Source organism: Gasterosteus aculeatus, chromosome 5 (assembly GCF_964276395.1).
Source record: "Gasterosteus aculeatus chromosome 5, fGasAcu3.hap1.1, whole genome shotgun sequence".
Taxonomy (NCBI): Eukaryota; Metazoa; Chordata; class Actinopteri; order Perciformes; family Gasterosteidae; genus Gasterosteus; species Gasterosteus aculeatus.
The window spans coordinates 2,111,721-2,130,609 of NC_135692.1; the positions used below are offsets into that span (position 1 = coordinate 2,111,721).

Consider the following 18,889-nt stretch of genomic DNA (forward strand, 5'->3'; position numbering starts at 1 on the left):
ATTTCCCAACAACTTAGCAGAAACACCTTTTAAATTTCAGCATAATATCTAATGGAGATGCCGGGGATTGAACCCAGGACCTCATACATGCGAAGCATGCGCTCTACCACTGAGCTACATCCCCTGCAAAATTGGCAAAAATTGCTTTATTTTCCGTATATAAAGGAAAAAGTGTGAGAAAAGAAGAATGAATGGGGACGTTTCCAAGGGAAAACCTACTATGACTGGCAGAAAGCCAACTTGGGAAGACTGAATGCATCACTTTAAATAAAAATCCTTGCGAATTTGGACTTTCAAAGCTGGACTTTGACGTGTGGAGATCAAAAAATTACTCAAAAATTACTCTTTGCTTGGACCAGAGCGCTCTAAAGCTATTTTCGTTGCTGGCTGGACTCGAACCTGCGCGGGGAGACCCCAATGGATTTCAAGTCCATCGCCTTAACCTCTCGGCCACAACAACCCACAATGTTGAAAATAAAATCAACTTTTCGGAAATATCAGATACTGGATAAGTGGCTGATATGTAGACTGCCATGTGAACAATTCTGGAACACACATAATTAGGTAAGAGTGTGGTATTTACTTGGTAAATTATAGTTGGTGCTTTTTTCCCCTTGTTGGACGGTACATTTGATGGCTCCTCATATCAGGAGATTTCCCAACAACTTAGCAGAAACACCTTTTCAATTTGAGCATAATATCTAATGGAGATGCTGGGGATTGAACCCAGGACCTCATACATGCAAAGCATGCGCTCTACCACTGAGCTACATCCCCTGCAAAATTGGCAAAAATTACTTTGTTTTCCGTATATAAAGGAAGAAGTGTGAGAAAAAAAGAATGAATGCCGATGTTTCCAAGCAAAAACCTACTATGACTGGCAGAAAGCCAACTTGGGAAGACTGAATGCATCACTTTAAATAAAAATCCTTGGGAATTTGGACTTTCAAAGTTGGACTTTGACGTGTGGAGATCAAAAAATGACTCACAAATTACTCTTTGCTCGGACCAGAGCGCTCTAAGGTGATTTTCGTTGCTGGCAGGACTCGAACCTGCGCGGGGAGACCCCAATGGATTTCGAGTCCATCGCCTTAACCTCTCGGCCACAACAACCCTCAATGTTGAAAATAAAATTGACTTTTCGGAAATATCAGATACTGGCTAAGTGGCTGATATATAGACTGCCATGTGAACAATTCTGGAACACACATAATTAGGTAAGGATGTGGTATTTACTTGGTAAATTATAGTTGGTGCTTTTTTTCCCTTGTTGGACGGTACATTTGATGGCTCCTCATATCATCAGATTTCCCAACAACTTAGCAGAAACACCTTTTAAATTTCAGCATAATATCTAATGGAGATGCCGGGGATTGAACCCAGGACCTCATACATGCGAAGCATGCGCTCTACCACTGAGCTACATCCCCTGCAAAATTGGCAAAAATTGCTTTATTTTCCGTATATAAAGGAAAAAGTGTGAGAAAAGAAGAATGAATGGGGACGTTTCCAAGGGAAAACCTACTATGACTGGCAGAAAGCCAACTTGGGAAGACTGAATGCATCACTTTAAATAAAAATCCTTGCGAATTTGGACTTTCAAAGCTGGACTTTGACGTGTGGAGATCAAAAAATTACTCAAAAATTACTCTTTGCTTGGACCAGAGCGCTCTAAAGCTATTTTCGTTGCTGGCTGGACTCGAACCTGCGCGGGGAGACCCCAATGGATTTCAAGTCCATCGCCTTAACCTCTCGGCCACAACAACCCACAATGTTGAAAATAAAATCAACTTTTTGGAAATATCAGATACTGGATAAGTGGCTGATATGTAGACTGCCATGTGAACAATTCTGGAACACACATAATTAGGTAAGAGTGTGGTATTTACTTGGTAAATTATAGTTGGTGCTTTTTTTCCCTTGTTGGACGGTACATTTGATGGCTCCTCATATCATCAGATTTCCCAACAACTTAGCAGAAACACCTTTTAAATTTCAGCATAATATCTAATGGAGATGCCGGGGATTGAACCCAGGACCTCATACATGCGAAGCATGCGCTCTACCACTGAGCTACATCCCCTGCAAAATTGGCAAAAATTGCTTTATTTTCCGTATATAAAGGAAAAAGTGTGAGAAAAGAAGAATGAATGGGGACGTTTCCAAGGGAAAACCTACTATGACTGGCAGAAAGCCAACTTGGGAAGACTGAATGCATCACTTTAAATAAAAATCCTTGCGAATTTGGACTTTCAAAGCTGGACTTTGACGTGTGGAGATCAAAAAATTACTCAAAAATTACTCTTTGCTTGGACCAGAGCGCTCTAAAGCTATTTTCGTTGCTGGCTGGACTCGAACCTGCGCGGGGAGACCCCAATGGATTTCAAGTCCATCGCCTTAACCTCTCGGCCACAACAACCCACAATGTTGAAAATAAAATCAACTTTTCGGAAATATCAGATACTGGATAAGTGGCTGATATGTGACTGCCATGTGAACAATTCTGGAACACACATAATTAGGTAAGAGTGTGGTATTTACTTGGTAAATTATAGTTGGTGCTTTTTTCCCCTTGTTGGACGGTACATTTGATGGCTCCTCATATCATGAGATTTCCCAACAACTTAGCAGAAACACCTTTTAACTTTGAGCATAATATCTAATGGAGATGCTGGGGATTGAACCCAGGACCTCATACATGCGAAGCATGCGCTCTACCACTGAGCTACATCCCCTGCAAAATTGGCAAAAATTGCTTTATTTTCCGTATATAAAGGAAAAAGTGTGAGAAAAGAAGAATGAATGGGGACGTTTACAAGGGAAAACCTACTATGACTGGCAGAAAGCCAACTTGGGAAGACTGAATGCATCACTTTAAATAAAAATCCTTGGGAATTTGGACTTTCAAAGTGGGACTTTAACGTATGGAGATCACAAAATGACTCAAAAAATGACACTTTGCTCGGACCAGAGCGCTCTAAAGCTATTTTCGTTGCTGGCAGGACTCGAACCTGCGCGGGGAGACCCCAATGGATTTCAAGTCCATCGCCTTAACCTCTCGGCCACAACAACCCACAATGTTGAAAATAAAATCAACTTTTCGGAAATATCAGATACTGGATAAGTGGCTGATATGTAGACTGCCATGTGAACAATTCTGGAACACACATAATTAGGTAAGGGTGTGGTATTTACTTGGTAAATTATAGTTGGTGCTTTTTTTCCCTTGTTGGACGGTACATTTGATGGCTCCTCATATCATGAGATTTCCCAACAACTTAGCAGAAACACCTTTTAACTTTGAGCATAATATCTAATGGAGATGCTGGGGATTGAACCCAGGACCTCATACATGCGAAGCATGCGCTCTACCACTGAGCTACATCCCCTGCAAAATTGGCAAAAATTGCTTTATTTTCCGTATATAAAGGAAAAAGTGTGAGAAAAGAAGAATGAATGGGGACGTTTACAAGGGAAAACCTACTATGACTGGCAGAAAGCCAACTTGGGAAGACTGAATGCATCACTTTAAATAAAAATCCTTGGGAATTTGGACTTTCAAAGTGGGACTTTAACGTATGGAGATCACAAAATGACTCAAAAAATGACACTTTGCTCGGACCAGAGCGCTCTAAAGCTATTTTCGTTGCTGGCAGGACTCGAACCTGCGCGGGGAGACCCCAATGGATTTCAAGTCCATCGCCTTAACCTCTCGGCCACAACAACCCACAATGTTGAAAATAAAATCAACTTTTCGGAAATATCAGATACTGGATAAGTGGCTGATATGTAGACTGCCATGTGAACAATTCTGGAACACACATAATTAGGTAAGGGTGTGGTATTTACTTGGTAAATTATAGTTGGTGCTTTTTTTCCCTTGTTGGACGGTACATTTGATGGCTCCTCATATCATGAGATTTCCCAACAACTTAGCAGAAACACCTTTTAACTTTGAGCATAATATCTAATGGAGATGCTGGGGATTGAACCCAGGACCTCATACATGCAAAGCATGCGCTCTACCACTGAGCTACATCCCCTGCAAAATTGGCAAAAATTACTTTGTTTTCCGTATATAAAGGAAGAAGTGTGAGAAAAAAAGAATGAATGCCGATGTTTCCAAGCGAAAACCTACTATGACTGGCAGAAAGCCAACTTGGGAAGACTGAATGCATCACTTTAAATAAAAATCCTTGGGAATTTGGACTTTCAAAGTGGGACTTTAACGTGTGGAGATCAAAAAATGACTCAAAAATTACTCTTTGCTCGGAACGGAGCGCTCTAAGGTCGTTTTCGTTGCTGGCAGGACTCGAACCTGCGCGGGGAGACCCCAATGGATTTCGAGTCCATCGCCTTAACCTCTCGGCCACAACAACCCGCAATGTTGAAAATAAAATCGACTTTTCACAAATATCAGATACTGGCTAAGTGGCTGATATATAGACTGCCATGTGAACAATTCTGGAATACACATAATTAGGTAAGGATGTGGTATTTACTTGGTAAATTATAGTTGGTGCTTTTTTTCCCTTGTTGGACGGTACATTTGATGGCTCCTCATATCATCAGATTTCCCAACAACTTAGCAGAAACACCTTTTAAATTTCAGCATAATATCTAATGGAGATGCCGGGGATTGAACCCAGGACCTCATACATGCGAAGCATGCGCTCTACCACTGAGCTACATCCCCTGCAAAATTGGCAAAAATTGCTTTATTTTCCGTATATAAAGGAAAAAGTGTGAGAAAAGAAGAATGAATGGGGACGTTTCCAAGGGAAAACCTACTATGACTGGCAGAAAGCCAACTTGGGAAGACTGAATGCATCACTTTAAATAAAAATCCTTGGGAATTTGGACTTTCAAAGCTGGACTTTGACGTGTGGAGATCAAAAAATTACTCAAAAATTACTCTTTGCTCGGAACGGAGCGCTCTAAGGTGATTTTCGTTGCTGGCAGGACTCGAACCTGCGCGGGGAGACCCCAATGGATTTCGAGTCCATCGCCTTAACCTCTCGGCCACAACAACCCACAATGTTGAAAATAAAATCGACTTTTCACGAATATCAGATACTGGCTGAGTGGCTGATATATAGACTGCCATGTGAACAATTCTGGAACACACATAATTAGGTAAGGATGTGGTATTTACTTGGTAAATTATAGTTGGTGCTTTTTTTCCCTTGTTGGACGGTACATTTGATGGCTCCTCATATCATCAGATTTCCCAACAACTTAGCAGAAACACCTTTTAAATTTCAGCATAATATCTAATGGAGATGCCGGGGATTGAACCCAGGACCTCATACATGCGAAGCATGCGCTCTACCACTGAGCTACATCCCCTGCAAAATTGGCAAAAATTGCTTTATTTTCCGTATATAAAGGAAAAAGTGAGAAAAGAAGAATGAATGGGGACGTTTCCAAGGGAAAACCTACTATGACTGGCAGAAAGCCAACTTGGGAAGACTGAATGCATCACTTTAAATAAAAATCCTTGGGAATTTGGACTTTCAAAGTTGGACTTTAACGTATGGAGATCACAAAATGACTCAAAAAATGACTCTTTGCTCGGACCAGAGCGCTCTAAGGTGAATTTCGTTGCTGGCAGGACTCGAACCTGCGCGGGGAGACACCAATGGATTTCGAGTCCATCGCCTTAACCTCTCGGCCACAACAACCCACAATGTTGAAAATAAAAACGACTTTTCACGAATATCAGATACTGGCTGAGTGGCTGATATATAGACTGCCATGTGAACAATTCTGGAACACACATAATTAGGTAAGGGTGTGGTATTTACCTGGTAAATTATAGTTGGTGCTTTTTTTCCCTTGTTGGACAGTACATTTGATGGCTCCTCATATCAGGAGATTTCCCAACAACTTAGCAGAAACACCTTTTAAATTTCAGCATAATATCTAATGGAGATGCTGGGGATTGAACCCAGGACCTCATACATGCAAAGCATAAGCTCTACTACTGAGCTACATCCCCTGCAAAATAGGCAAAAATTACTTTATTTTCCGTATATGAAGGAAAAAGTGTGCGAAAAGAAGAATGAATGGGGACGTTTCCAAGGGAAAACCTACTATGACTGGCAGAAAGCCAACTTGGGAAGACTGAATGCGTCACTTTAAATAAAAATCCTTGGGAATTTGGACTTTCAAAGTGGGACTTTAACGTATGGAGATCACAAAATGACTCAAAAAATGACTCTTTGCTCGGACCAGAGCGCTCTAAAGCTATTTTCGTTGCTGGCAGGACTCGAACCTGCGCGGGGAGACCCCAATGGATTTCAAGTCCATCGCCTTAACCTCTCGGCCACAACAACCCACAATGTTGAAAATAAAATCAACTTTTCGGAAATATCAGATACTGGATAAGTGGCTGATATGTAGACTGCCATGTGAACAATTCTGGAACACACATAATTAGGTAAGAGTGTGGTATTTACTTGGTAAATTATAGTTGGTGCTTTTTTTCCCTTGTTGGACGGTACATTTGATGGCTCCTCATATCAGGAGATTTCCCAACAACTTAGCAGAAACACCTTTTCAATTTGAGCATAATATCTAATGGAGATGCTGGGGATTGAACCCAGGACCTCATACATGCAAAGCATGCGCTCTACCACTGAGCTACATCCCCTGCAAAATTGGCAAAAATTACTTTGTTTTCCGTATATAAAGGAAGAAGTGTGAGAAAAAAAGAATGAATGCCGATGTTTCCAAGCAAAAACCTACTATGACTGGCAGAAAGCCAACTTGGGAAGACTGAATGCATCACTTTAAATAAAAATCCTTGGGAATTTGGACTTTCAAAGTTGGACTTTGACGTGTGGAGATCAAAAAATGACTCAAAAATGACTCTTTGCTCGGACCAGAGCGCTCTAAGGTGAGTTTCGTTGCTGGCAGGACTCGAACCTGCGCGGGGAGACCCCAATGGATTTCAAGTCCATCGCCTTAACCTCTCGGCCACAACAACCCACAATGTTGAAAATAAAATCAACTTTTCGGAAATATCAGATACTGGATAAGTGGCTGATATGTAGACTGCCATGTGAACAATTCTGGAACACACATAATTAGGTAAGTGTGTGGTATTTACCTGGTAAATTATAGTTGGTGCTTTTTTTCCCTTGTTGGACGGTACATTTGATGGCTCCTCATATCATGAGATTTCCCAACAACTTAGCAGAAACACCTTTTCAATTTGAGCATAATATCTAATGGAGATGCTGGGGATTGAACCCAGGACCTCATACATGCAAAGCATGCGCTCTACCACTGAGCTACATCCCCTGCAAAATTGGCAAAATTGCTTTATTTTCCGTATATAAAGGAAAAAGTGTGAGAAAAGAAGAATGAATGGGGACGTTTCCAAGGGAAAACCTACTATGACTGGCAGAAAGCCAACTTGGGAAGACTGAATGCGTCACTTTAAATAAAAATCCTTGGGAATTTGGACTTTCAAAGTGGGACTTTAACGTATGGAGATCAAAAAATGACTCAAAAAATGACTCTTTGCTTGGACCAGAGCGCTCTAAAGCTATTTTCGTTGCTGGCAGGACTCGAACCTGCGCGGGGAGACCCCAATGGATTTCAAGTCCATCGCCTTAACCTCTCGGCCACAACAACCCACAATGTTGAAAATAAAATCAACTTTTCGGAAATATCAGATACTGGATAAGTGGCTGATATGTAGACTGCCATGTGAACAATTCTGGAACACACATAATTAGGTAAGGGTGTGGTATTTACTTGGTAAATTATAGTTGGTGCTTTTTTTCCCTTGTTGGACAGTACATTTGATGGCTCCTCATATCATGAGATTTCCCAACAACTTAGCAGAAACACCTTTTCAATTTGAGCATAATATCTAATGGAGATGCTGGGGATTGAACCCAGGACCTCATACATGCGAAGCATGCGCTCTACCACTGAGCTACATCCCCTGCAAAATTGGCAAAAATTACTTTGTTTTCCGTATATAAAGGAAGAAGTGTGAGAAAAAAAGAATGAATGCCGATGTTTCCAAGGGAAAACCTACTATGACTGGCAGAAAGCCAACTTGGGAAGACTGAATGCGTCACTTTAAATAAAAATCCTTGGGAATTTGGACTTTCAAAGTGGGACTTTAACGTATGGAGATCACAAAATGACTCAAAAAATGACTCTTTGCTCGGACCAGAGCGCTCTAAAGCTATTTTCGTTGCTGGCAGGACTCGAACCTGCGCGGGGAGACCCCAATGGATTTCAAGTCCATCGCCTTAACCTCTCGGCCACAACAACCCACAATGTTGAAAATAAAATCAACTTTTCGGAAATATCAGATACTGGATAAGTGGCTGATATGTAGACTGCCATGTGAACAATTCTGGAACACACATAATTAGGTAAGAGTGTGGTATTTACTTGGTAAATTATAGTTGGTGCTTTTTTTCCCTTGTTGGACGGTACATTTGATGGCTCCTCATATCAGGAGATTTCCCAACAACTTAGCAGAAACACCTTTTCAATTTGAGCATAATATCTAATGGAGATGCTGGGGATTGAACCCAGGACCTCATACATGCGAAGCATGCGCTCTACCACTGAGCTACATCCCCTGCAAAATTGGCAAAAATTGCTTTATTTTCCGTATATAAAGGAAAAAGTGTGAGAAAAGAAGAATGAATGGGGACGTTTCCAAGGGAAAACCTACTATGACTGGCAGAAAGCCAACTTGGGAAGACTGAATGCATCACTTTAAATAAAAATCCTTGGGAATTTGGACTTTCAAAGCTGGACTTTGACGTGTGGAGATCAAAAAATTACTCAAAAATTACTCTTTGCTCGGAACGGAGCGCTCTAAGGTGATTTTCGTTGCTGGCAGGACTCGAACCTGCGCGGGGAGACCCCAATGGATTTCGAGTCCATCGCCTTAACCTCTCGGCCACAACAACCCACAATGTTGAAAATAAAATCGACTTTTCACAAATATCAGATACTGGCTAAGTGGCTGATATATAGACTGCCATGTGAACAATTCTGGAACACACATAATTAGGTAAGGATGTGGTATTTACTTGGTAAATTATAGTTGGTGCTTTTTTTCCCTTGTTGGACGGTACATTTGATGGCTCCTCATATCATCAGATTTCCCAACAACTTAGCAGAAACACCTTTTAAATTTCAGCATAATATCTAATGGAGATGCCGGGGATTGAACCCAGGACCTCATACATGCGAAGCATGCGCTCTACCACTGAGCTACATCCCCTGCAAAATTGGCAAAAATTGCTTTATTTTCCGTATATAAAGGAAAAAGTGTGAGAAAAGAAGAATGAATGGGGACGTTTCCAAGGGAAAACCTACTATGACTGGCAGAAAGCCAACTTGGGAAGACTGAATGCATCACTTTAAATAAAAATCCTTGGGAATTTGGACTTTCAATGCTGGACTTTAACGTATGGAGATCACAAAATGACTCAAAAAATGACTCTTTGCTTGGACCAGAGCGCTCTAAAGCTATTTTCGTTGCTGGCAGGACTCGAACCTGCGCGGGGAGACCCCAATGGATTTCAAGTCCATCGCCTTAACCTCTCGGCCACAACAACCCACAATGTTGAAAATAAAATCAACTTTTCGGAAATATCAGATACTGGATAAGTGGCTGATATGTAGACTGCCATGTGAACAATTCTGGAACACACATAATTAGGTAAGGGTGTGGTATTTACTTGGTAAATTATAGTTGGTGCTTTTTTTCCCTTGTTGGACAGTACATTTGATGGCTCCTCATATCATGAGATTTCCCAACAACTTAGCAGAAACACCTTTTCAATTTGAGCATAATATCTAATGGAGATGCTGGGGATTGAACCCAGGACCTCATACATGCGAAGCATGCGCTCTACCACTGAGCTACATCCCCTGCAAAATTGGCAAAAATTACTTTGTTTTCCGTATATAAAGGAAGACGTGTGAGAAAAAAAGAATGAATGCCGATGTTTCCAAGCGAAAACCTACTATGACTGGCAGAAAGCCAACTTGGGAAGACTGAATGCGTCACTTTAAATAAAAATCCTTGGGAATTTGGACTTTCAAAGTGGGACTTTAACGTATGGAGATCACAAAATGACTCAAAAAATGACTCTTTGCTCGGACCAGAGCGCTCTAAAGCTATTTTCGTTGCTGGCAGGACTCGAACCTGCGCGGGGAGACCCCAATGGATTTCAAGTCCATCGCCTTAACCTCTCGGCCACAACAACCCACAATGTTGAAAATAAAATCAACTTTTCGGAAATATCAGATACTGGATAAGTGGCTGATATGTAGACTGCCATGTGAACAATTCTGGAACACACATAATTAGGTAAGAGTGTGGTATTTACTTGGTAAATTATAGTTGGTGCTTTTTTTCCCTTGTTGGACGGTACATTTGATGGCTCCTCATATCAGGAGATTTCCCAACAACTTAGCAGAAACACCTTTTCAATTTGAGCATAATATCTAATGGAGATGCTGGGGATTGAACCCAGGACCTCATACATGCGAAGCATGCGCTCTACCACTGAGCTACATCCCCTGCAAAATTGGCAAAAATTACTTTGTTTTCCGTATATAAAGGAAGAAGTGTGAGAAAAAAAAAATGAATGCCGATGTTTCCAAGCGAAAACCTACTATGACTGGCAGAAAGCCAACTTGGGAAGACTGAATGCGTCACTTTAAATAAAAATCCTTGGGAATTTGGACTTTCAAAGTGGGACTTTAACGTATGGAGATCACAAAATGACTCAAAAAATGACTCTTTGCTCGGACCAGAGCGCTCTAAAGCTATTTTCGTTGCTGGCAGGACTCGAACCTGCGCGGGGAGACCCCAATGGATTTCAAGTCCATCGCCTTAACCTCTCGGCCACAACAACCCACAATGTTGAAAATAAAATCAACTTTTCGGAAATATCAGATACTGGATAAGTGGCTGATATGTAGACTGCCATGTGAACAATTCTGGAACACACATAATTAGGTAAGAGTGTGGTATTTACTTGGTAAATTATAGTTGGTGCTTTTTTTCCCTTGTTGGACGGTACATTTGATGGCTCCTCATATCAGGAGATTTCCCAACAACTTAGCAGAAACACCTTTTCAATTTGAGCATAATATCTAATGGAGATGCTGGGGATTGAACCCAGGACCTCATACATGCGAAGCATGCGCTCTACCACTGAGCTACATCCCCTGCAAAATTGGCAAAAATTGCTTTATTTTCCGTATATAAAGGAAAAAGTGTGAGAAAAGAAGAATGAATGGGGACGTTTCCAAGGGAAAACCTACTATGACTGGCAGAAAGCCAACTTGGGAAGACTGAATGCATCACTTTAAATAAAAATCCTTGGGAATTTGGACTTTCAAAGCTGGACTTTGACGTGTGGAGATCAAAAAATTACTCAAAAATTACTCTTTGCTCGGAACGGAGCGCTCTAAGGTGATTTTCGTTGCTGGCAGGACTCGAACCTGCGCGGGGAGACCCCAATGGATTTCGAGTCCATCGCCTTAACCTCTCGGCCACAACAACCCACAATGTTGAAAATAAAATCGACTTTTCACAAATATCAGATACTGGCTAAGTGGCTGATATATAGACTGCCATGTGAACAATTCTGGAACACACATAATTAGGTAAGGATGTGGTATTTACTTGGTAAATTATAGTTGGTGCTTTTTTTCCCTTGTTGGACGGTACATTTGATGGCTCCTCATATCATCAGATTTCCCAACAACTTAGCAGAAACACCTTTTAAATTTCAGCATAATATCTAATGGAGATGCCGGGGATTGAATCCAGGACCTCATACATGCGAAGCATGCGCTCTACCACTGAGCTACATCCCCTGCAAAATTGGCAAAAATTGCTTTATTTTCCGTATATAAAGGAAAAAGTGTGAGAAAAGAAGAATGAATGGGGACGTTTCCAAGGGAAAACCTACTATGACTGGCAGAAAGCCAACTTGGGAAGACTGAATGCATCACTTTAAATAAAAATCCTTGGGAATTTGGACTTTCAATGCTGGACTTTAACGTATGGAGATCACAAAATGACTCAAAAAATGACTCTTTGCTTGGACCAGAGCGCTCTAAAGCTATTTTCGTTGCTGGCAGGACTCGAACCTGCGCGGGGAGACCCCAATGGATTTCAAGTCCATCGCCTTAACCTCTCGGCCACAACAACCCACAATGTTGAAAATAAAATCAACTTTTCGGAAATATCAGATACTGGATAAGTGGCTGATATGTAGACTGCCATGTGAACAATTCTGGAACACACATAATTAGGTAAGGGTGTGGTATTTACTTGGTAAATTATAGTTGGTGCTTTTTTTCCCTTGTTGGACAGTACATTTGATGGCTCCTCATATCATGAGATTTCCCAACAACTTAGCAGAAACACCTTTTCAATTTGAGCATAATATCTAATGGAGATGCTGGGGATTGAACCCAGGACCTCATACATGCGAAGCATGCGCTCTACCACTGAGCTACATCCCCTGCAAAATTGGCAAAAATTACTTTGTTTTCCGTATATAAAGGAAGACGTGTGAGAAAAAAAGAATGAATGCCGATGTTTCCAAGCGAAAACCTACTATGACTGGCAGAAAGCCAACTTGGGAAGACTGAATGCGTCACTTTAAATAAAAATCCTTGGGAATTTGGACTTTCAAAGTGGGACTTTAACGTATGGAGATCACAAAATGACTCAAAAAATGACTCTTTGCTCGGACCAGAGCGCTCTAAAGCTATTTTCGTTGCTGGCAGGACTCGAACCTGCGCGGGGAGACCCCAATGGATTTCAAGTCCATCGCCTTAACCTCTCGGCCACAACAACCCACAATGTTGAAAATAAAATCAACTTTTCGGAAATATCAGATACTGGATAAGTGGCTGATATGTAGACTGCCATGTGAACAATTCTGGAACACACATAATTAGGTAAGAGTGTGGTATTTACTTGGTAAATTATAGTTGGTGCTTTTTTTCCCTTGTTGGACGGTACATTTGATGGCTCCTCATATCAGGAGATTTCCCAACAACTTAGCAGAAACACCTTTTCAATTTGAGCATAATATCTAATGGAGATGCTGGGGATTGAACCCAGGACCTCATACATGCAAAGCATGCGCTCTACCACTGAGCTACATCCCCTGCAAAATTGGCAAAAATTACTTTGTTTTCCGTATATAAAGGAAGAAGTGTGAGAAAAAAAGAATGAATGCCGATGTTTCCAAGCAAAAACCTACTATGACTGGCAGAAAGCCAACTTGGGAAGACTGAATGCATCACTTTAAATAAAAATCCTTGGGAATTTGGACTTTCAAAGTGGGACTTTAACGTATGGAGATCACAAAATGACTCAAAAAATGACTCTTTGCTCGGACCAGAGCGCTCTAAAGCTATTTTCGTTGCTGGCAGGACTCGAACCTGCGCGGGGAGACCCCAATGGATTTCAAGTCCATCGCCTTAACCTCTCGGCCACAACAACCCACAATGTTGAAAATAAAATCAACTTTTCGGAAATATCAGATACTGGATAAGTGGCTGATATGTAGACTGCCATGTGAACAATTCTGGAACACACATAATTAGGTAAGAGTGTGGTATTTACTTGGTAAATTATAGTTGGTGCTTTTTTTCCCTTGTTGGACGGTACATTTGATGGCTCCTCATATCATGAGATTTCCCAACAACTTAGCAGAAACACCTTTTCAATTTGAGCATAATATCTAATGGAGATGCTGGGGATTGAACCCAGGACCTCATACATGCAAAGCATGCGCTCTACCACTGAGCTACATCCCCTGCAAAATTGGCAAAATTGCTTTATTTTCCGTATATAAAGGAAAAAGTGTGAGAAAAGAAGAATGAATGGGGACGTTTCCAAGGGAAAACCTACTATGACTGGCAGAAAGCCAACTTGGGAAGACTGAATGCGTCACTTTAAATAAAAATCCTTGGGAATTTGGACTTTCAAAGTGGGACTTTAACGTATGGAGATCAAAAAATGACTCAAAAAATGACTCTTTGCTTGGACCAGAGCGCTCTAAAGCTATTTTCGTTGCTGGCAGGACTCGAACCTGCGCGGGGAGACCCCAATGGATTTCAAGTCCATCGCCTTAACCTCTCGGCCACAACAACCCACAATGTTGAAAATAAAATCAACTTTTCGGAAATATCAGATACTGGATAAGTGGCTGATATGTAGACTGCCATGTGAACAATTCTGGAACACACATAATTAGGTAAGGGTGTGGTATTTACTTGGTAAATTATAGTTGGTGCTTTTTTTCCCTTGTTGGACAGTACATTTGATGGCTCCTCATATCATGAGATTTCCCAACAACTTAGCAGAAACACCTTTTCAATTTGAGCATAATATCTAATGGAGATGCTGGGGATTGAACCCAGGACCTCATACATGCGAAGCATGCGCTCTACCACTGAGCTACATCCCCTGCAAAATTGGCAAAAATTACTTTGTTTTCCGTATATAAAGGAAGACGTGTGAGAAAAAAAGAATGAATGCCGATGTTTCCAAGCGAAAACCTACTATGACTGGCAGAAAGCCAACTTGGGAAGACTGAATGCGTCACTTTAAATAAAAATCCTTGGGAATTTGGACTTTCAAAGTGGGACTTTAACGTATGGAGATCACAAAATGACTCAAAAAATGACTCTTTGCTCGGACCAGAGCGCTCTAAAGCTATTTTCGTTGCTGGCAGGACTCGAACCTGCGCGGGGAGACCCCAATGGATTTCAAGTCCATCGCCTTAACCTCTCGGCCACAACAACCCACAATGTTGAAAATAAAATCAACTTTTCGGAAATATCAGATACTGGATAAGTGGCTGATATGTAGACTGCCATGTGAACAATTCTGGAACACACATAATTAGGTAAGAGTGTGGTATTTACTTGGTAAATTATAGTTGGTGCTTTTTTTCCCTTGTTGGACGGTACATTTGATGGCTCCTCATATCAGGAGATTTCCCAACAACTTAGCAGAAACACCTTTTCAATTTGAGCATAATATCTAATGGAGATGCTGGGGATTGAACCCAGGACCTCATACATGCGAAGCATGCGCTCTACCACTGAGCTACATCCCCTGCAAAATTGGCAAAAATTGCTTTATTTTCCGTATATAAAGGAAAAAGTGTGAGAAAAGAAGAATGAATGGGGACGTTTCCAAGGGAAAACCTACTATGACTGGCAGAAAGCCAACTTGGGAAGACTGAATGCATCACTTTAAATAAAAATCCTTGGGAATTTGGACTTTCAAAGCTGGACTTTGACGTGTGGAGATCAAAAAATTACTCAAAAATTACTCTTTGCTCGGAACGGAGCGCTCTAAGGTGATTTTCGTTGCTGGCAGGACTCGAACCTGCGCGGGGAGACCCCAATGGATTTCGAGTCCATCGCCTTAACCTCTCGGCCACAACAACCCACAATGTTGAAAATAAAATCGACTTTTCACAAATATCAGATACTGGCTAAGTGGCTGATATATAGACTGCCATGTGAACAATTCTGGAACACACATAATTAGGTAAGGATGTGGTATTTACTTGGTAAATTATAGTTGGTGCTTTTTTTCCCTTGTTGGACGGTACATTTGATGGCTCCTCATATCATCAGATTTCCCAACAACTTAGCAGAAACACCTTTTAAATTTCAGCATAATATCTAATGGAGATGCCGGGGATTGAACCCAGGACCTCATACATGCGAAGCATGCGCTCTACCACTGAGCTACATCCCCTGCAAAATTGGCAAAAATTGCTTTATTTTCCGTATATAAAGGAAAAAGTGTGAGAAAAGAAGAATGAATGGGGACGTTTCCAAGGGAAAACCTACTATGACTGGCAGAAAGCCAACTTGGGAAGACTGAATGCATCACTTTAAATAAAAATCCTTGGGAATTTGGACTTTCAATGCTGGACTTTAACGTATGGAGATCACAAAATGACTCAAAAAATGACTCTTTGCTTGGACCAGAGCGCTCTAAAGCTATTTTCGTTGCTGGCAGGACTCGAACCTGCGCGGGGAGACCCCAATGGATTTCAAGTCCATTGCCTTAACCTCTCGGCCACAACAACCCACAATGTTGAAAATAAAATCAACTTTTCGGAAATATCAGATACTGGATAAGTGGCTGATATGTAGACTGCCATGTGAACAATTCTGGAACACACATAATTAGGTAAGGGTGTGGTATTTACTTGGTAAATTATAGTTGGTGCTTTTTTTCCCTTGTTGGACAGTACATTTGATGGCTCCTCATATCATGAGATTTCCCAACAACTTAGCAGAAACACCTTTTCAATTTGAGCATAATATCTAATGGAGATGCTGGGGATTGAACCCAGGACCTCATACATGCGAAGCATGCGCTCTACCACTGAGCTACATCCCCTGCAAAATTGGCAAAAATTACTTTGTTTTCCGTATATAAAGGAAGAAGTGTGAGAAAAAAAAAATGAATGCCGATGTTTCCAAGCGAAAACCTACTATGACTGGCAGAAAGCCAACTTGGGAAGACTGAATGCGTCACTTTAAATAAAAATCCTTGGGAATTTGGACTTTCAAAGTGGGACTTTAACGTATGGAGATCACAAAATGACTCAAAAAATGACTCTTTGCTCGGACCAGAGCGCTCTAAAGCTATTTTCGTTGCTGGCAGGACTCGAACCTGCGCGGGGAGACCCCAATGGATTTCAAGTCCATCGCCTTAACCTCTCGGCCACAACAACCCACAATGTTGAAAATAAAATCAACTTTTCGGAAATATCAGATACTGGATAAGTGGCTGATATGTAGACTGCCATGTGAACAATTCTGGAACACACATAATTAGGTAAGAGTGTGGTATTTACTTGGTAAATTATAGTTGGTGCTTTTTTTCCCTTGTTGGACGGTACATTTGATGGCTCCTCATATCAGGAGATTTCCCAACAACTTAGCAGAAACACCTTTTCAATTTGAGCATAATATCTAATGGAGATGCTGGGGATTGAACCCAGGACCTCATACATGCGAAGCATGCGCTCTACCACTGAGCTACATCCCCTGCAAAATTGGCAAAAATTGCTTTATTTTCCGTATATAAAGGAAAAAGTGTGAGAAAAGAAGAATGAATGGGGACGTTTCCAAGGGAAAACCTACTATGACTGGCAGAAAGCCAACTTGGGAAGACTGAATGCATCACTTTAAATAAAAATCCTTGGGAATTTGGACTTTCAAAGCTGGACTTTGACGTGTGGAGATCAAAAAATTACTCAAAAATTACTCTTTGCTCGGAACGGAGCGCTCTAAGGTGATTTTCGTTGCTGGCAGGACTCGAACCTGCGCGGGGAGACCCCAATGGATTTCGAGTCCATCGCCTTAACCTCTCGGCCACAACAACCCACAATGTTGAAAATAAAATCGACTTTTCACAAATATCAGATACTGGCTAAGTGGCTGATATATAGACTGCCATGTGAACAATTCTGGAACACACATAATTAGGTAAGGATGTGGTATTTACTTGGTAAATTATAGTTGGTGCTTTTTTTCCCTTGTTGGACGGTACATTTGATGGCTCCTCATATCATCAGATTTCCCAACAACTTAGCAGAAACACCTTTTAAATTTCAGCATAATATCTAATGGAGATGCCGGGGATTGAATCCAGGACCTCATACATGCGAAGCATGCGCTCTACCACTGAGCTACATCCCCTGCAAAATTGGCAAAAATTGCTTTATTTTCCGTATATAAAGGAAAAAGTGTGAGAAAAGAAGAATGAATGGGGACGTTTCCAAGGGAAAACCTACTATGACTGGCAGAAAGCCAACTTGGGAAGACTGAATGCATCACTTTAAATAAAAATCCTTGGGAATTTGGACTTTCAATGCTGGACTTTAACGTATGGAGATCACAAAATGACTCAAAAAATGACTCTTTGCTTGGACCAGAGCGCTCTAAAGCTATTTTCGTTGCTGGCAGGACTCGAACCTGCGCGGGGAGACCCCAATGGATTTCAAGTCCATCGCCTTAACCTCTCGGCCACAACAACCCACAATGTTGAAAATAAAATCAACTTTTCGGAAATATCAGATACTGGATAAGTGGCTGATATGTAGACTGCCATGTGAACAATTCTGGAACACACATAATTAGGTAAGGGTGTGGTATTTACTTGGTAAATTATAGTTGGTGCTTTTTTTCCCTTGTTGGACAGTACATTTGATGGCTCCTCATATCATGAGATTTCCCAACAACTTAGCAGAAACACCTTTTCAATTTGAGCATAATATCTAATGGAGATGCTGGGGATTGAACCCAGGACCTCATACATGCGAAGCATGCGCTCTACCACTGAGCTACATCCCCTGCAAAATTGGCAAAAATTACTTTGTTTTCCGTATATAAAGGAAGACGTGTGAGAAAAAAAGAATGAATGCCGATGTTTCCAAGCGAAAACCTACTATGACTGGCAGAAAGCCAACTTGGGAAGACTGAATGCGTCACTTTAAATAAAAATCCTTGGGAATTTGGACTTTCAAAGTGGGACTTTAACGTATGGAGATCACAAAATGACTCAAAAAATGACTCTTTGCTCGGACCAGAGCGCTCTAAAGCTATTTTCGTTGCTGGCAGGACTCGAACCTGCGCGGGGAGACCCCAATGGATTTCAAGTCCATCGCCTTAACCTCTCGGCCACAACAACCCACAATGTTGAAAATAAAATCAACTTTTCGGAAATATCAGATACTGGATAAGTGGCTGATATGTAGACTGCCATGTGAACAATTCTGGAACACACATAATTAGGTAAGAGTGTGGTATTTACTTGGTAAAT

The 18,889-nt window shown here is 41.2% G+C and overlaps 58 non-coding genes across 58 annotated transcripts; all 58 read right to left on the bottom strand.

Moving 5' to 3' along the window:
* Positions 1-52: 52 nt before the first annotated feature.
* Positions 53-124, bottom strand: trnaa-cgc (transfer RNA alanine (anticodon CGC)). The gene has a single exon. It is a non-coding gene; the product is annotated as a tRNA-Ala (tRNA).
* A 254-nt stretch (positions 125-378) lies between these two features.
* Positions 379-460, bottom strand: trnas-uga (transfer RNA serine (anticodon UGA)). Its single transcript has one exon. It is a non-coding gene; the product is annotated as a tRNA-Ser (tRNA).
* A 245-nt stretch (positions 461-705) lies between these two features.
* trnaa-ugc (transfer RNA alanine (anticodon UGC)) lies at positions 706-777 on the bottom strand. Its single transcript has one exon. It is a non-coding gene; the product is annotated as a tRNA-Ala (tRNA).
* A 254-nt stretch (positions 778-1,031) lies between these two features.
* Positions 1,032-1,113, bottom strand: trnas-cga (transfer RNA serine (anticodon CGA)). The gene has a single exon. It is a non-coding gene; the product is annotated as a tRNA-Ser (tRNA).
* A 245-nt stretch (positions 1,114-1,358) lies between these two features.
* trnaa-cgc (transfer RNA alanine (anticodon CGC)) lies at positions 1,359-1,430 on the bottom strand. Its single transcript has one exon. It is a non-coding gene; the product is annotated as a tRNA-Ala (tRNA).
* Positions 1,431-1,684: 254 nt separating this feature from the next.
* On the bottom strand, positions 1,685-1,766 carry trnas-uga (transfer RNA serine (anticodon UGA)). The gene has a single exon. It is a non-coding gene; the product is annotated as a tRNA-Ser (tRNA).
* A 245-nt stretch (positions 1,767-2,011) lies between these two features.
* On the bottom strand, positions 2,012-2,083 carry trnaa-cgc (transfer RNA alanine (anticodon CGC)). Its single transcript has one exon. It is a non-coding gene; the product is annotated as a tRNA-Ala (tRNA).
* Positions 2,084-2,337: 254 nt separating this feature from the next.
* Positions 2,338-2,419, bottom strand: trnas-uga (transfer RNA serine (anticodon UGA)). Its single transcript has one exon. It is a non-coding gene; the product is annotated as a tRNA-Ser (tRNA).
* A 244-nt stretch (positions 2,420-2,663) lies between these two features.
* trnaa-cgc (transfer RNA alanine (anticodon CGC)) lies at positions 2,664-2,735 on the bottom strand. The gene has a single exon. It is a non-coding gene; the product is annotated as a tRNA-Ala (tRNA).
* Positions 2,736-2,990: 255 nt separating this feature from the next.
* trnas-uga (transfer RNA serine (anticodon UGA)) lies at positions 2,991-3,072 on the bottom strand. The gene has a single exon. It is a non-coding gene; the product is annotated as a tRNA-Ser (tRNA).
* A 245-nt stretch (positions 3,073-3,317) lies between these two features.
* Positions 3,318-3,389, bottom strand: trnaa-cgc (transfer RNA alanine (anticodon CGC)). The gene has a single exon. It is a non-coding gene; the product is annotated as a tRNA-Ala (tRNA).
* A 255-nt stretch (positions 3,390-3,644) lies between these two features.
* Positions 3,645-3,726, bottom strand: trnas-uga (transfer RNA serine (anticodon UGA)). Its single transcript has one exon. It is a non-coding gene; the product is annotated as a tRNA-Ser (tRNA).
* Positions 3,727-3,971: 245 nt separating this feature from the next.
* On the bottom strand, positions 3,972-4,043 carry trnaa-ugc (transfer RNA alanine (anticodon UGC)). The gene has a single exon. It is a non-coding gene; the product is annotated as a tRNA-Ala (tRNA).
* Positions 4,044-4,297: 254 nt separating this feature from the next.
* Positions 4,298-4,379, bottom strand: trnas-cga (transfer RNA serine (anticodon CGA)). The gene has a single exon. It is a non-coding gene; the product is annotated as a tRNA-Ser (tRNA).
* Positions 4,380-4,624: 245 nt separating this feature from the next.
* Positions 4,625-4,696, bottom strand: trnaa-cgc (transfer RNA alanine (anticodon CGC)). Its single transcript has one exon. It is a non-coding gene; the product is annotated as a tRNA-Ala (tRNA).
* A 254-nt stretch (positions 4,697-4,950) lies between these two features.
* On the bottom strand, positions 4,951-5,032 carry trnas-cga (transfer RNA serine (anticodon CGA)). Its single transcript has one exon. It is a non-coding gene; the product is annotated as a tRNA-Ser (tRNA).
* Positions 5,033-5,277: 245 nt separating this feature from the next.
* Positions 5,278-5,349, bottom strand: trnaa-cgc (transfer RNA alanine (anticodon CGC)). The gene has a single exon. It is a non-coding gene; the product is annotated as a tRNA-Ala (tRNA).
* A 253-nt stretch (positions 5,350-5,602) lies between these two features.
* On the bottom strand, positions 5,603-5,684 carry trnas-cga (transfer RNA serine (anticodon CGA)). The gene has a single exon. It is a non-coding gene; the product is annotated as a tRNA-Ser (tRNA).
* Positions 5,685-5,929: 245 nt separating this feature from the next.
* trnaa-ugc (transfer RNA alanine (anticodon UGC)) lies at positions 5,930-6,001 on the bottom strand. The gene has a single exon. It is a non-coding gene; the product is annotated as a tRNA-Ala (tRNA).
* A 255-nt stretch (positions 6,002-6,256) lies between these two features.
* On the bottom strand, positions 6,257-6,338 carry trnas-uga (transfer RNA serine (anticodon UGA)). Its single transcript has one exon. It is a non-coding gene; the product is annotated as a tRNA-Ser (tRNA).
* A 245-nt stretch (positions 6,339-6,583) lies between these two features.
* On the bottom strand, positions 6,584-6,655 carry trnaa-ugc (transfer RNA alanine (anticodon UGC)). The gene has a single exon. It is a non-coding gene; the product is annotated as a tRNA-Ala (tRNA).
* A 254-nt stretch (positions 6,656-6,909) lies between these two features.
* Positions 6,910-6,991, bottom strand: trnas-uga (transfer RNA serine (anticodon UGA)). Its single transcript has one exon. It is a non-coding gene; the product is annotated as a tRNA-Ser (tRNA).
* A 245-nt stretch (positions 6,992-7,236) lies between these two features.
* Positions 7,237-7,308, bottom strand: trnaa-ugc (transfer RNA alanine (anticodon UGC)). The gene has a single exon. It is a non-coding gene; the product is annotated as a tRNA-Ala (tRNA).
* A 254-nt stretch (positions 7,309-7,562) lies between these two features.
* On the bottom strand, positions 7,563-7,644 carry trnas-uga (transfer RNA serine (anticodon UGA)). The gene has a single exon. It is a non-coding gene; the product is annotated as a tRNA-Ser (tRNA).
* A 245-nt stretch (positions 7,645-7,889) lies between these two features.
* On the bottom strand, positions 7,890-7,961 carry trnaa-cgc (transfer RNA alanine (anticodon CGC)). Its single transcript has one exon. It is a non-coding gene; the product is annotated as a tRNA-Ala (tRNA).
* A 255-nt stretch (positions 7,962-8,216) lies between these two features.
* Positions 8,217-8,298, bottom strand: trnas-uga (transfer RNA serine (anticodon UGA)). Its single transcript has one exon. It is a non-coding gene; the product is annotated as a tRNA-Ser (tRNA).
* A 245-nt stretch (positions 8,299-8,543) lies between these two features.
* On the bottom strand, positions 8,544-8,615 carry trnaa-cgc (transfer RNA alanine (anticodon CGC)). The gene has a single exon. It is a non-coding gene; the product is annotated as a tRNA-Ala (tRNA).
* A 254-nt stretch (positions 8,616-8,869) lies between these two features.
* Positions 8,870-8,951, bottom strand: trnas-cga (transfer RNA serine (anticodon CGA)). Its single transcript has one exon. It is a non-coding gene; the product is annotated as a tRNA-Ser (tRNA).
* Positions 8,952-9,196: 245 nt separating this feature from the next.
* Positions 9,197-9,268, bottom strand: trnaa-cgc (transfer RNA alanine (anticodon CGC)). Its single transcript has one exon. It is a non-coding gene; the product is annotated as a tRNA-Ala (tRNA).
* Positions 9,269-9,523: 255 nt separating this feature from the next.
* trnas-uga (transfer RNA serine (anticodon UGA)) lies at positions 9,524-9,605 on the bottom strand. Its single transcript has one exon. It is a non-coding gene; the product is annotated as a tRNA-Ser (tRNA).
* Positions 9,606-9,850: 245 nt separating this feature from the next.
* On the bottom strand, positions 9,851-9,922 carry trnaa-cgc (transfer RNA alanine (anticodon CGC)). Its single transcript has one exon. It is a non-coding gene; the product is annotated as a tRNA-Ala (tRNA).
* A 255-nt stretch (positions 9,923-10,177) lies between these two features.
* Positions 10,178-10,259, bottom strand: trnas-uga (transfer RNA serine (anticodon UGA)). The gene has a single exon. It is a non-coding gene; the product is annotated as a tRNA-Ser (tRNA).
* Positions 10,260-10,504: 245 nt separating this feature from the next.
* trnaa-cgc (transfer RNA alanine (anticodon CGC)) lies at positions 10,505-10,576 on the bottom strand. The gene has a single exon. It is a non-coding gene; the product is annotated as a tRNA-Ala (tRNA).
* Positions 10,577-10,831: 255 nt separating this feature from the next.
* trnas-uga (transfer RNA serine (anticodon UGA)) lies at positions 10,832-10,913 on the bottom strand. The gene has a single exon. It is a non-coding gene; the product is annotated as a tRNA-Ser (tRNA).
* Positions 10,914-11,158: 245 nt separating this feature from the next.
* On the bottom strand, positions 11,159-11,230 carry trnaa-cgc (transfer RNA alanine (anticodon CGC)). Its single transcript has one exon. It is a non-coding gene; the product is annotated as a tRNA-Ala (tRNA).
* Positions 11,231-11,484: 254 nt separating this feature from the next.
* On the bottom strand, positions 11,485-11,566 carry trnas-cga (transfer RNA serine (anticodon CGA)). Its single transcript has one exon. It is a non-coding gene; the product is annotated as a tRNA-Ser (tRNA).
* Positions 11,567-11,811: 245 nt separating this feature from the next.
* On the bottom strand, positions 11,812-11,883 carry trnaa-cgc (transfer RNA alanine (anticodon CGC)). Its single transcript has one exon. It is a non-coding gene; the product is annotated as a tRNA-Ala (tRNA).
* Positions 11,884-12,138: 255 nt separating this feature from the next.
* trnas-uga (transfer RNA serine (anticodon UGA)) lies at positions 12,139-12,220 on the bottom strand. Its single transcript has one exon. It is a non-coding gene; the product is annotated as a tRNA-Ser (tRNA).
* Positions 12,221-12,465: 245 nt separating this feature from the next.
* Positions 12,466-12,537, bottom strand: trnaa-cgc (transfer RNA alanine (anticodon CGC)). The gene has a single exon. It is a non-coding gene; the product is annotated as a tRNA-Ala (tRNA).
* Positions 12,538-12,792: 255 nt separating this feature from the next.
* trnas-uga (transfer RNA serine (anticodon UGA)) lies at positions 12,793-12,874 on the bottom strand. Its single transcript has one exon. It is a non-coding gene; the product is annotated as a tRNA-Ser (tRNA).
* Positions 12,875-13,119: 245 nt separating this feature from the next.
* trnaa-ugc (transfer RNA alanine (anticodon UGC)) lies at positions 13,120-13,191 on the bottom strand. Its single transcript has one exon. It is a non-coding gene; the product is annotated as a tRNA-Ala (tRNA).
* Positions 13,192-13,446: 255 nt separating this feature from the next.
* Positions 13,447-13,528, bottom strand: trnas-uga (transfer RNA serine (anticodon UGA)). The gene has a single exon. It is a non-coding gene; the product is annotated as a tRNA-Ser (tRNA).
* A 245-nt stretch (positions 13,529-13,773) lies between these two features.
* trnaa-ugc (transfer RNA alanine (anticodon UGC)) lies at positions 13,774-13,845 on the bottom strand. The gene has a single exon. It is a non-coding gene; the product is annotated as a tRNA-Ala (tRNA).
* Positions 13,846-14,099: 254 nt separating this feature from the next.
* trnas-uga (transfer RNA serine (anticodon UGA)) lies at positions 14,100-14,181 on the bottom strand. Its single transcript has one exon. It is a non-coding gene; the product is annotated as a tRNA-Ser (tRNA).
* Positions 14,182-14,426: 245 nt separating this feature from the next.
* trnaa-cgc (transfer RNA alanine (anticodon CGC)) lies at positions 14,427-14,498 on the bottom strand. Its single transcript has one exon. It is a non-coding gene; the product is annotated as a tRNA-Ala (tRNA).
* Positions 14,499-14,753: 255 nt separating this feature from the next.
* Positions 14,754-14,835, bottom strand: trnas-uga (transfer RNA serine (anticodon UGA)). Its single transcript has one exon. It is a non-coding gene; the product is annotated as a tRNA-Ser (tRNA).
* Positions 14,836-15,080: 245 nt separating this feature from the next.
* On the bottom strand, positions 15,081-15,152 carry trnaa-cgc (transfer RNA alanine (anticodon CGC)). Its single transcript has one exon. It is a non-coding gene; the product is annotated as a tRNA-Ala (tRNA).
* Positions 15,153-15,406: 254 nt separating this feature from the next.
* trnas-cga (transfer RNA serine (anticodon CGA)) lies at positions 15,407-15,488 on the bottom strand. Its single transcript has one exon. It is a non-coding gene; the product is annotated as a tRNA-Ser (tRNA).
* Positions 15,489-15,733: 245 nt separating this feature from the next.
* Positions 15,734-15,805, bottom strand: trnaa-cgc (transfer RNA alanine (anticodon CGC)). The gene has a single exon. It is a non-coding gene; the product is annotated as a tRNA-Ala (tRNA).
* Positions 15,806-16,060: 255 nt separating this feature from the next.
* Positions 16,061-16,142, bottom strand: trnas-uga (transfer RNA serine (anticodon UGA)). Its single transcript has one exon. It is a non-coding gene; the product is annotated as a tRNA-Ser (tRNA).
* Positions 16,143-16,387: 245 nt separating this feature from the next.
* trnaa-cgc (transfer RNA alanine (anticodon CGC)) lies at positions 16,388-16,459 on the bottom strand. The gene has a single exon. It is a non-coding gene; the product is annotated as a tRNA-Ala (tRNA).
* A 255-nt stretch (positions 16,460-16,714) lies between these two features.
* On the bottom strand, positions 16,715-16,796 carry trnas-uga (transfer RNA serine (anticodon UGA)). The gene has a single exon. It is a non-coding gene; the product is annotated as a tRNA-Ser (tRNA).
* A 245-nt stretch (positions 16,797-17,041) lies between these two features.
* trnaa-cgc (transfer RNA alanine (anticodon CGC)) lies at positions 17,042-17,113 on the bottom strand. Its single transcript has one exon. It is a non-coding gene; the product is annotated as a tRNA-Ala (tRNA).
* A 254-nt stretch (positions 17,114-17,367) lies between these two features.
* Positions 17,368-17,449, bottom strand: trnas-cga (transfer RNA serine (anticodon CGA)). Its single transcript has one exon. It is a non-coding gene; the product is annotated as a tRNA-Ser (tRNA).
* Positions 17,450-17,694: 245 nt separating this feature from the next.
* On the bottom strand, positions 17,695-17,766 carry trnaa-cgc (transfer RNA alanine (anticodon CGC)). Its single transcript has one exon. It is a non-coding gene; the product is annotated as a tRNA-Ala (tRNA).
* A 255-nt stretch (positions 17,767-18,021) lies between these two features.
* Positions 18,022-18,103, bottom strand: trnas-uga (transfer RNA serine (anticodon UGA)). Its single transcript has one exon. It is a non-coding gene; the product is annotated as a tRNA-Ser (tRNA).
* Positions 18,104-18,348: 245 nt separating this feature from the next.
* On the bottom strand, positions 18,349-18,420 carry trnaa-cgc (transfer RNA alanine (anticodon CGC)). Its single transcript has one exon. It is a non-coding gene; the product is annotated as a tRNA-Ala (tRNA).
* Positions 18,421-18,675: 255 nt separating this feature from the next.
* Positions 18,676-18,757, bottom strand: trnas-uga (transfer RNA serine (anticodon UGA)). The gene has a single exon. It is a non-coding gene; the product is annotated as a tRNA-Ser (tRNA).
* Between the last annotated feature and the right edge of the window lie 132 nt (positions 18,758-18,889).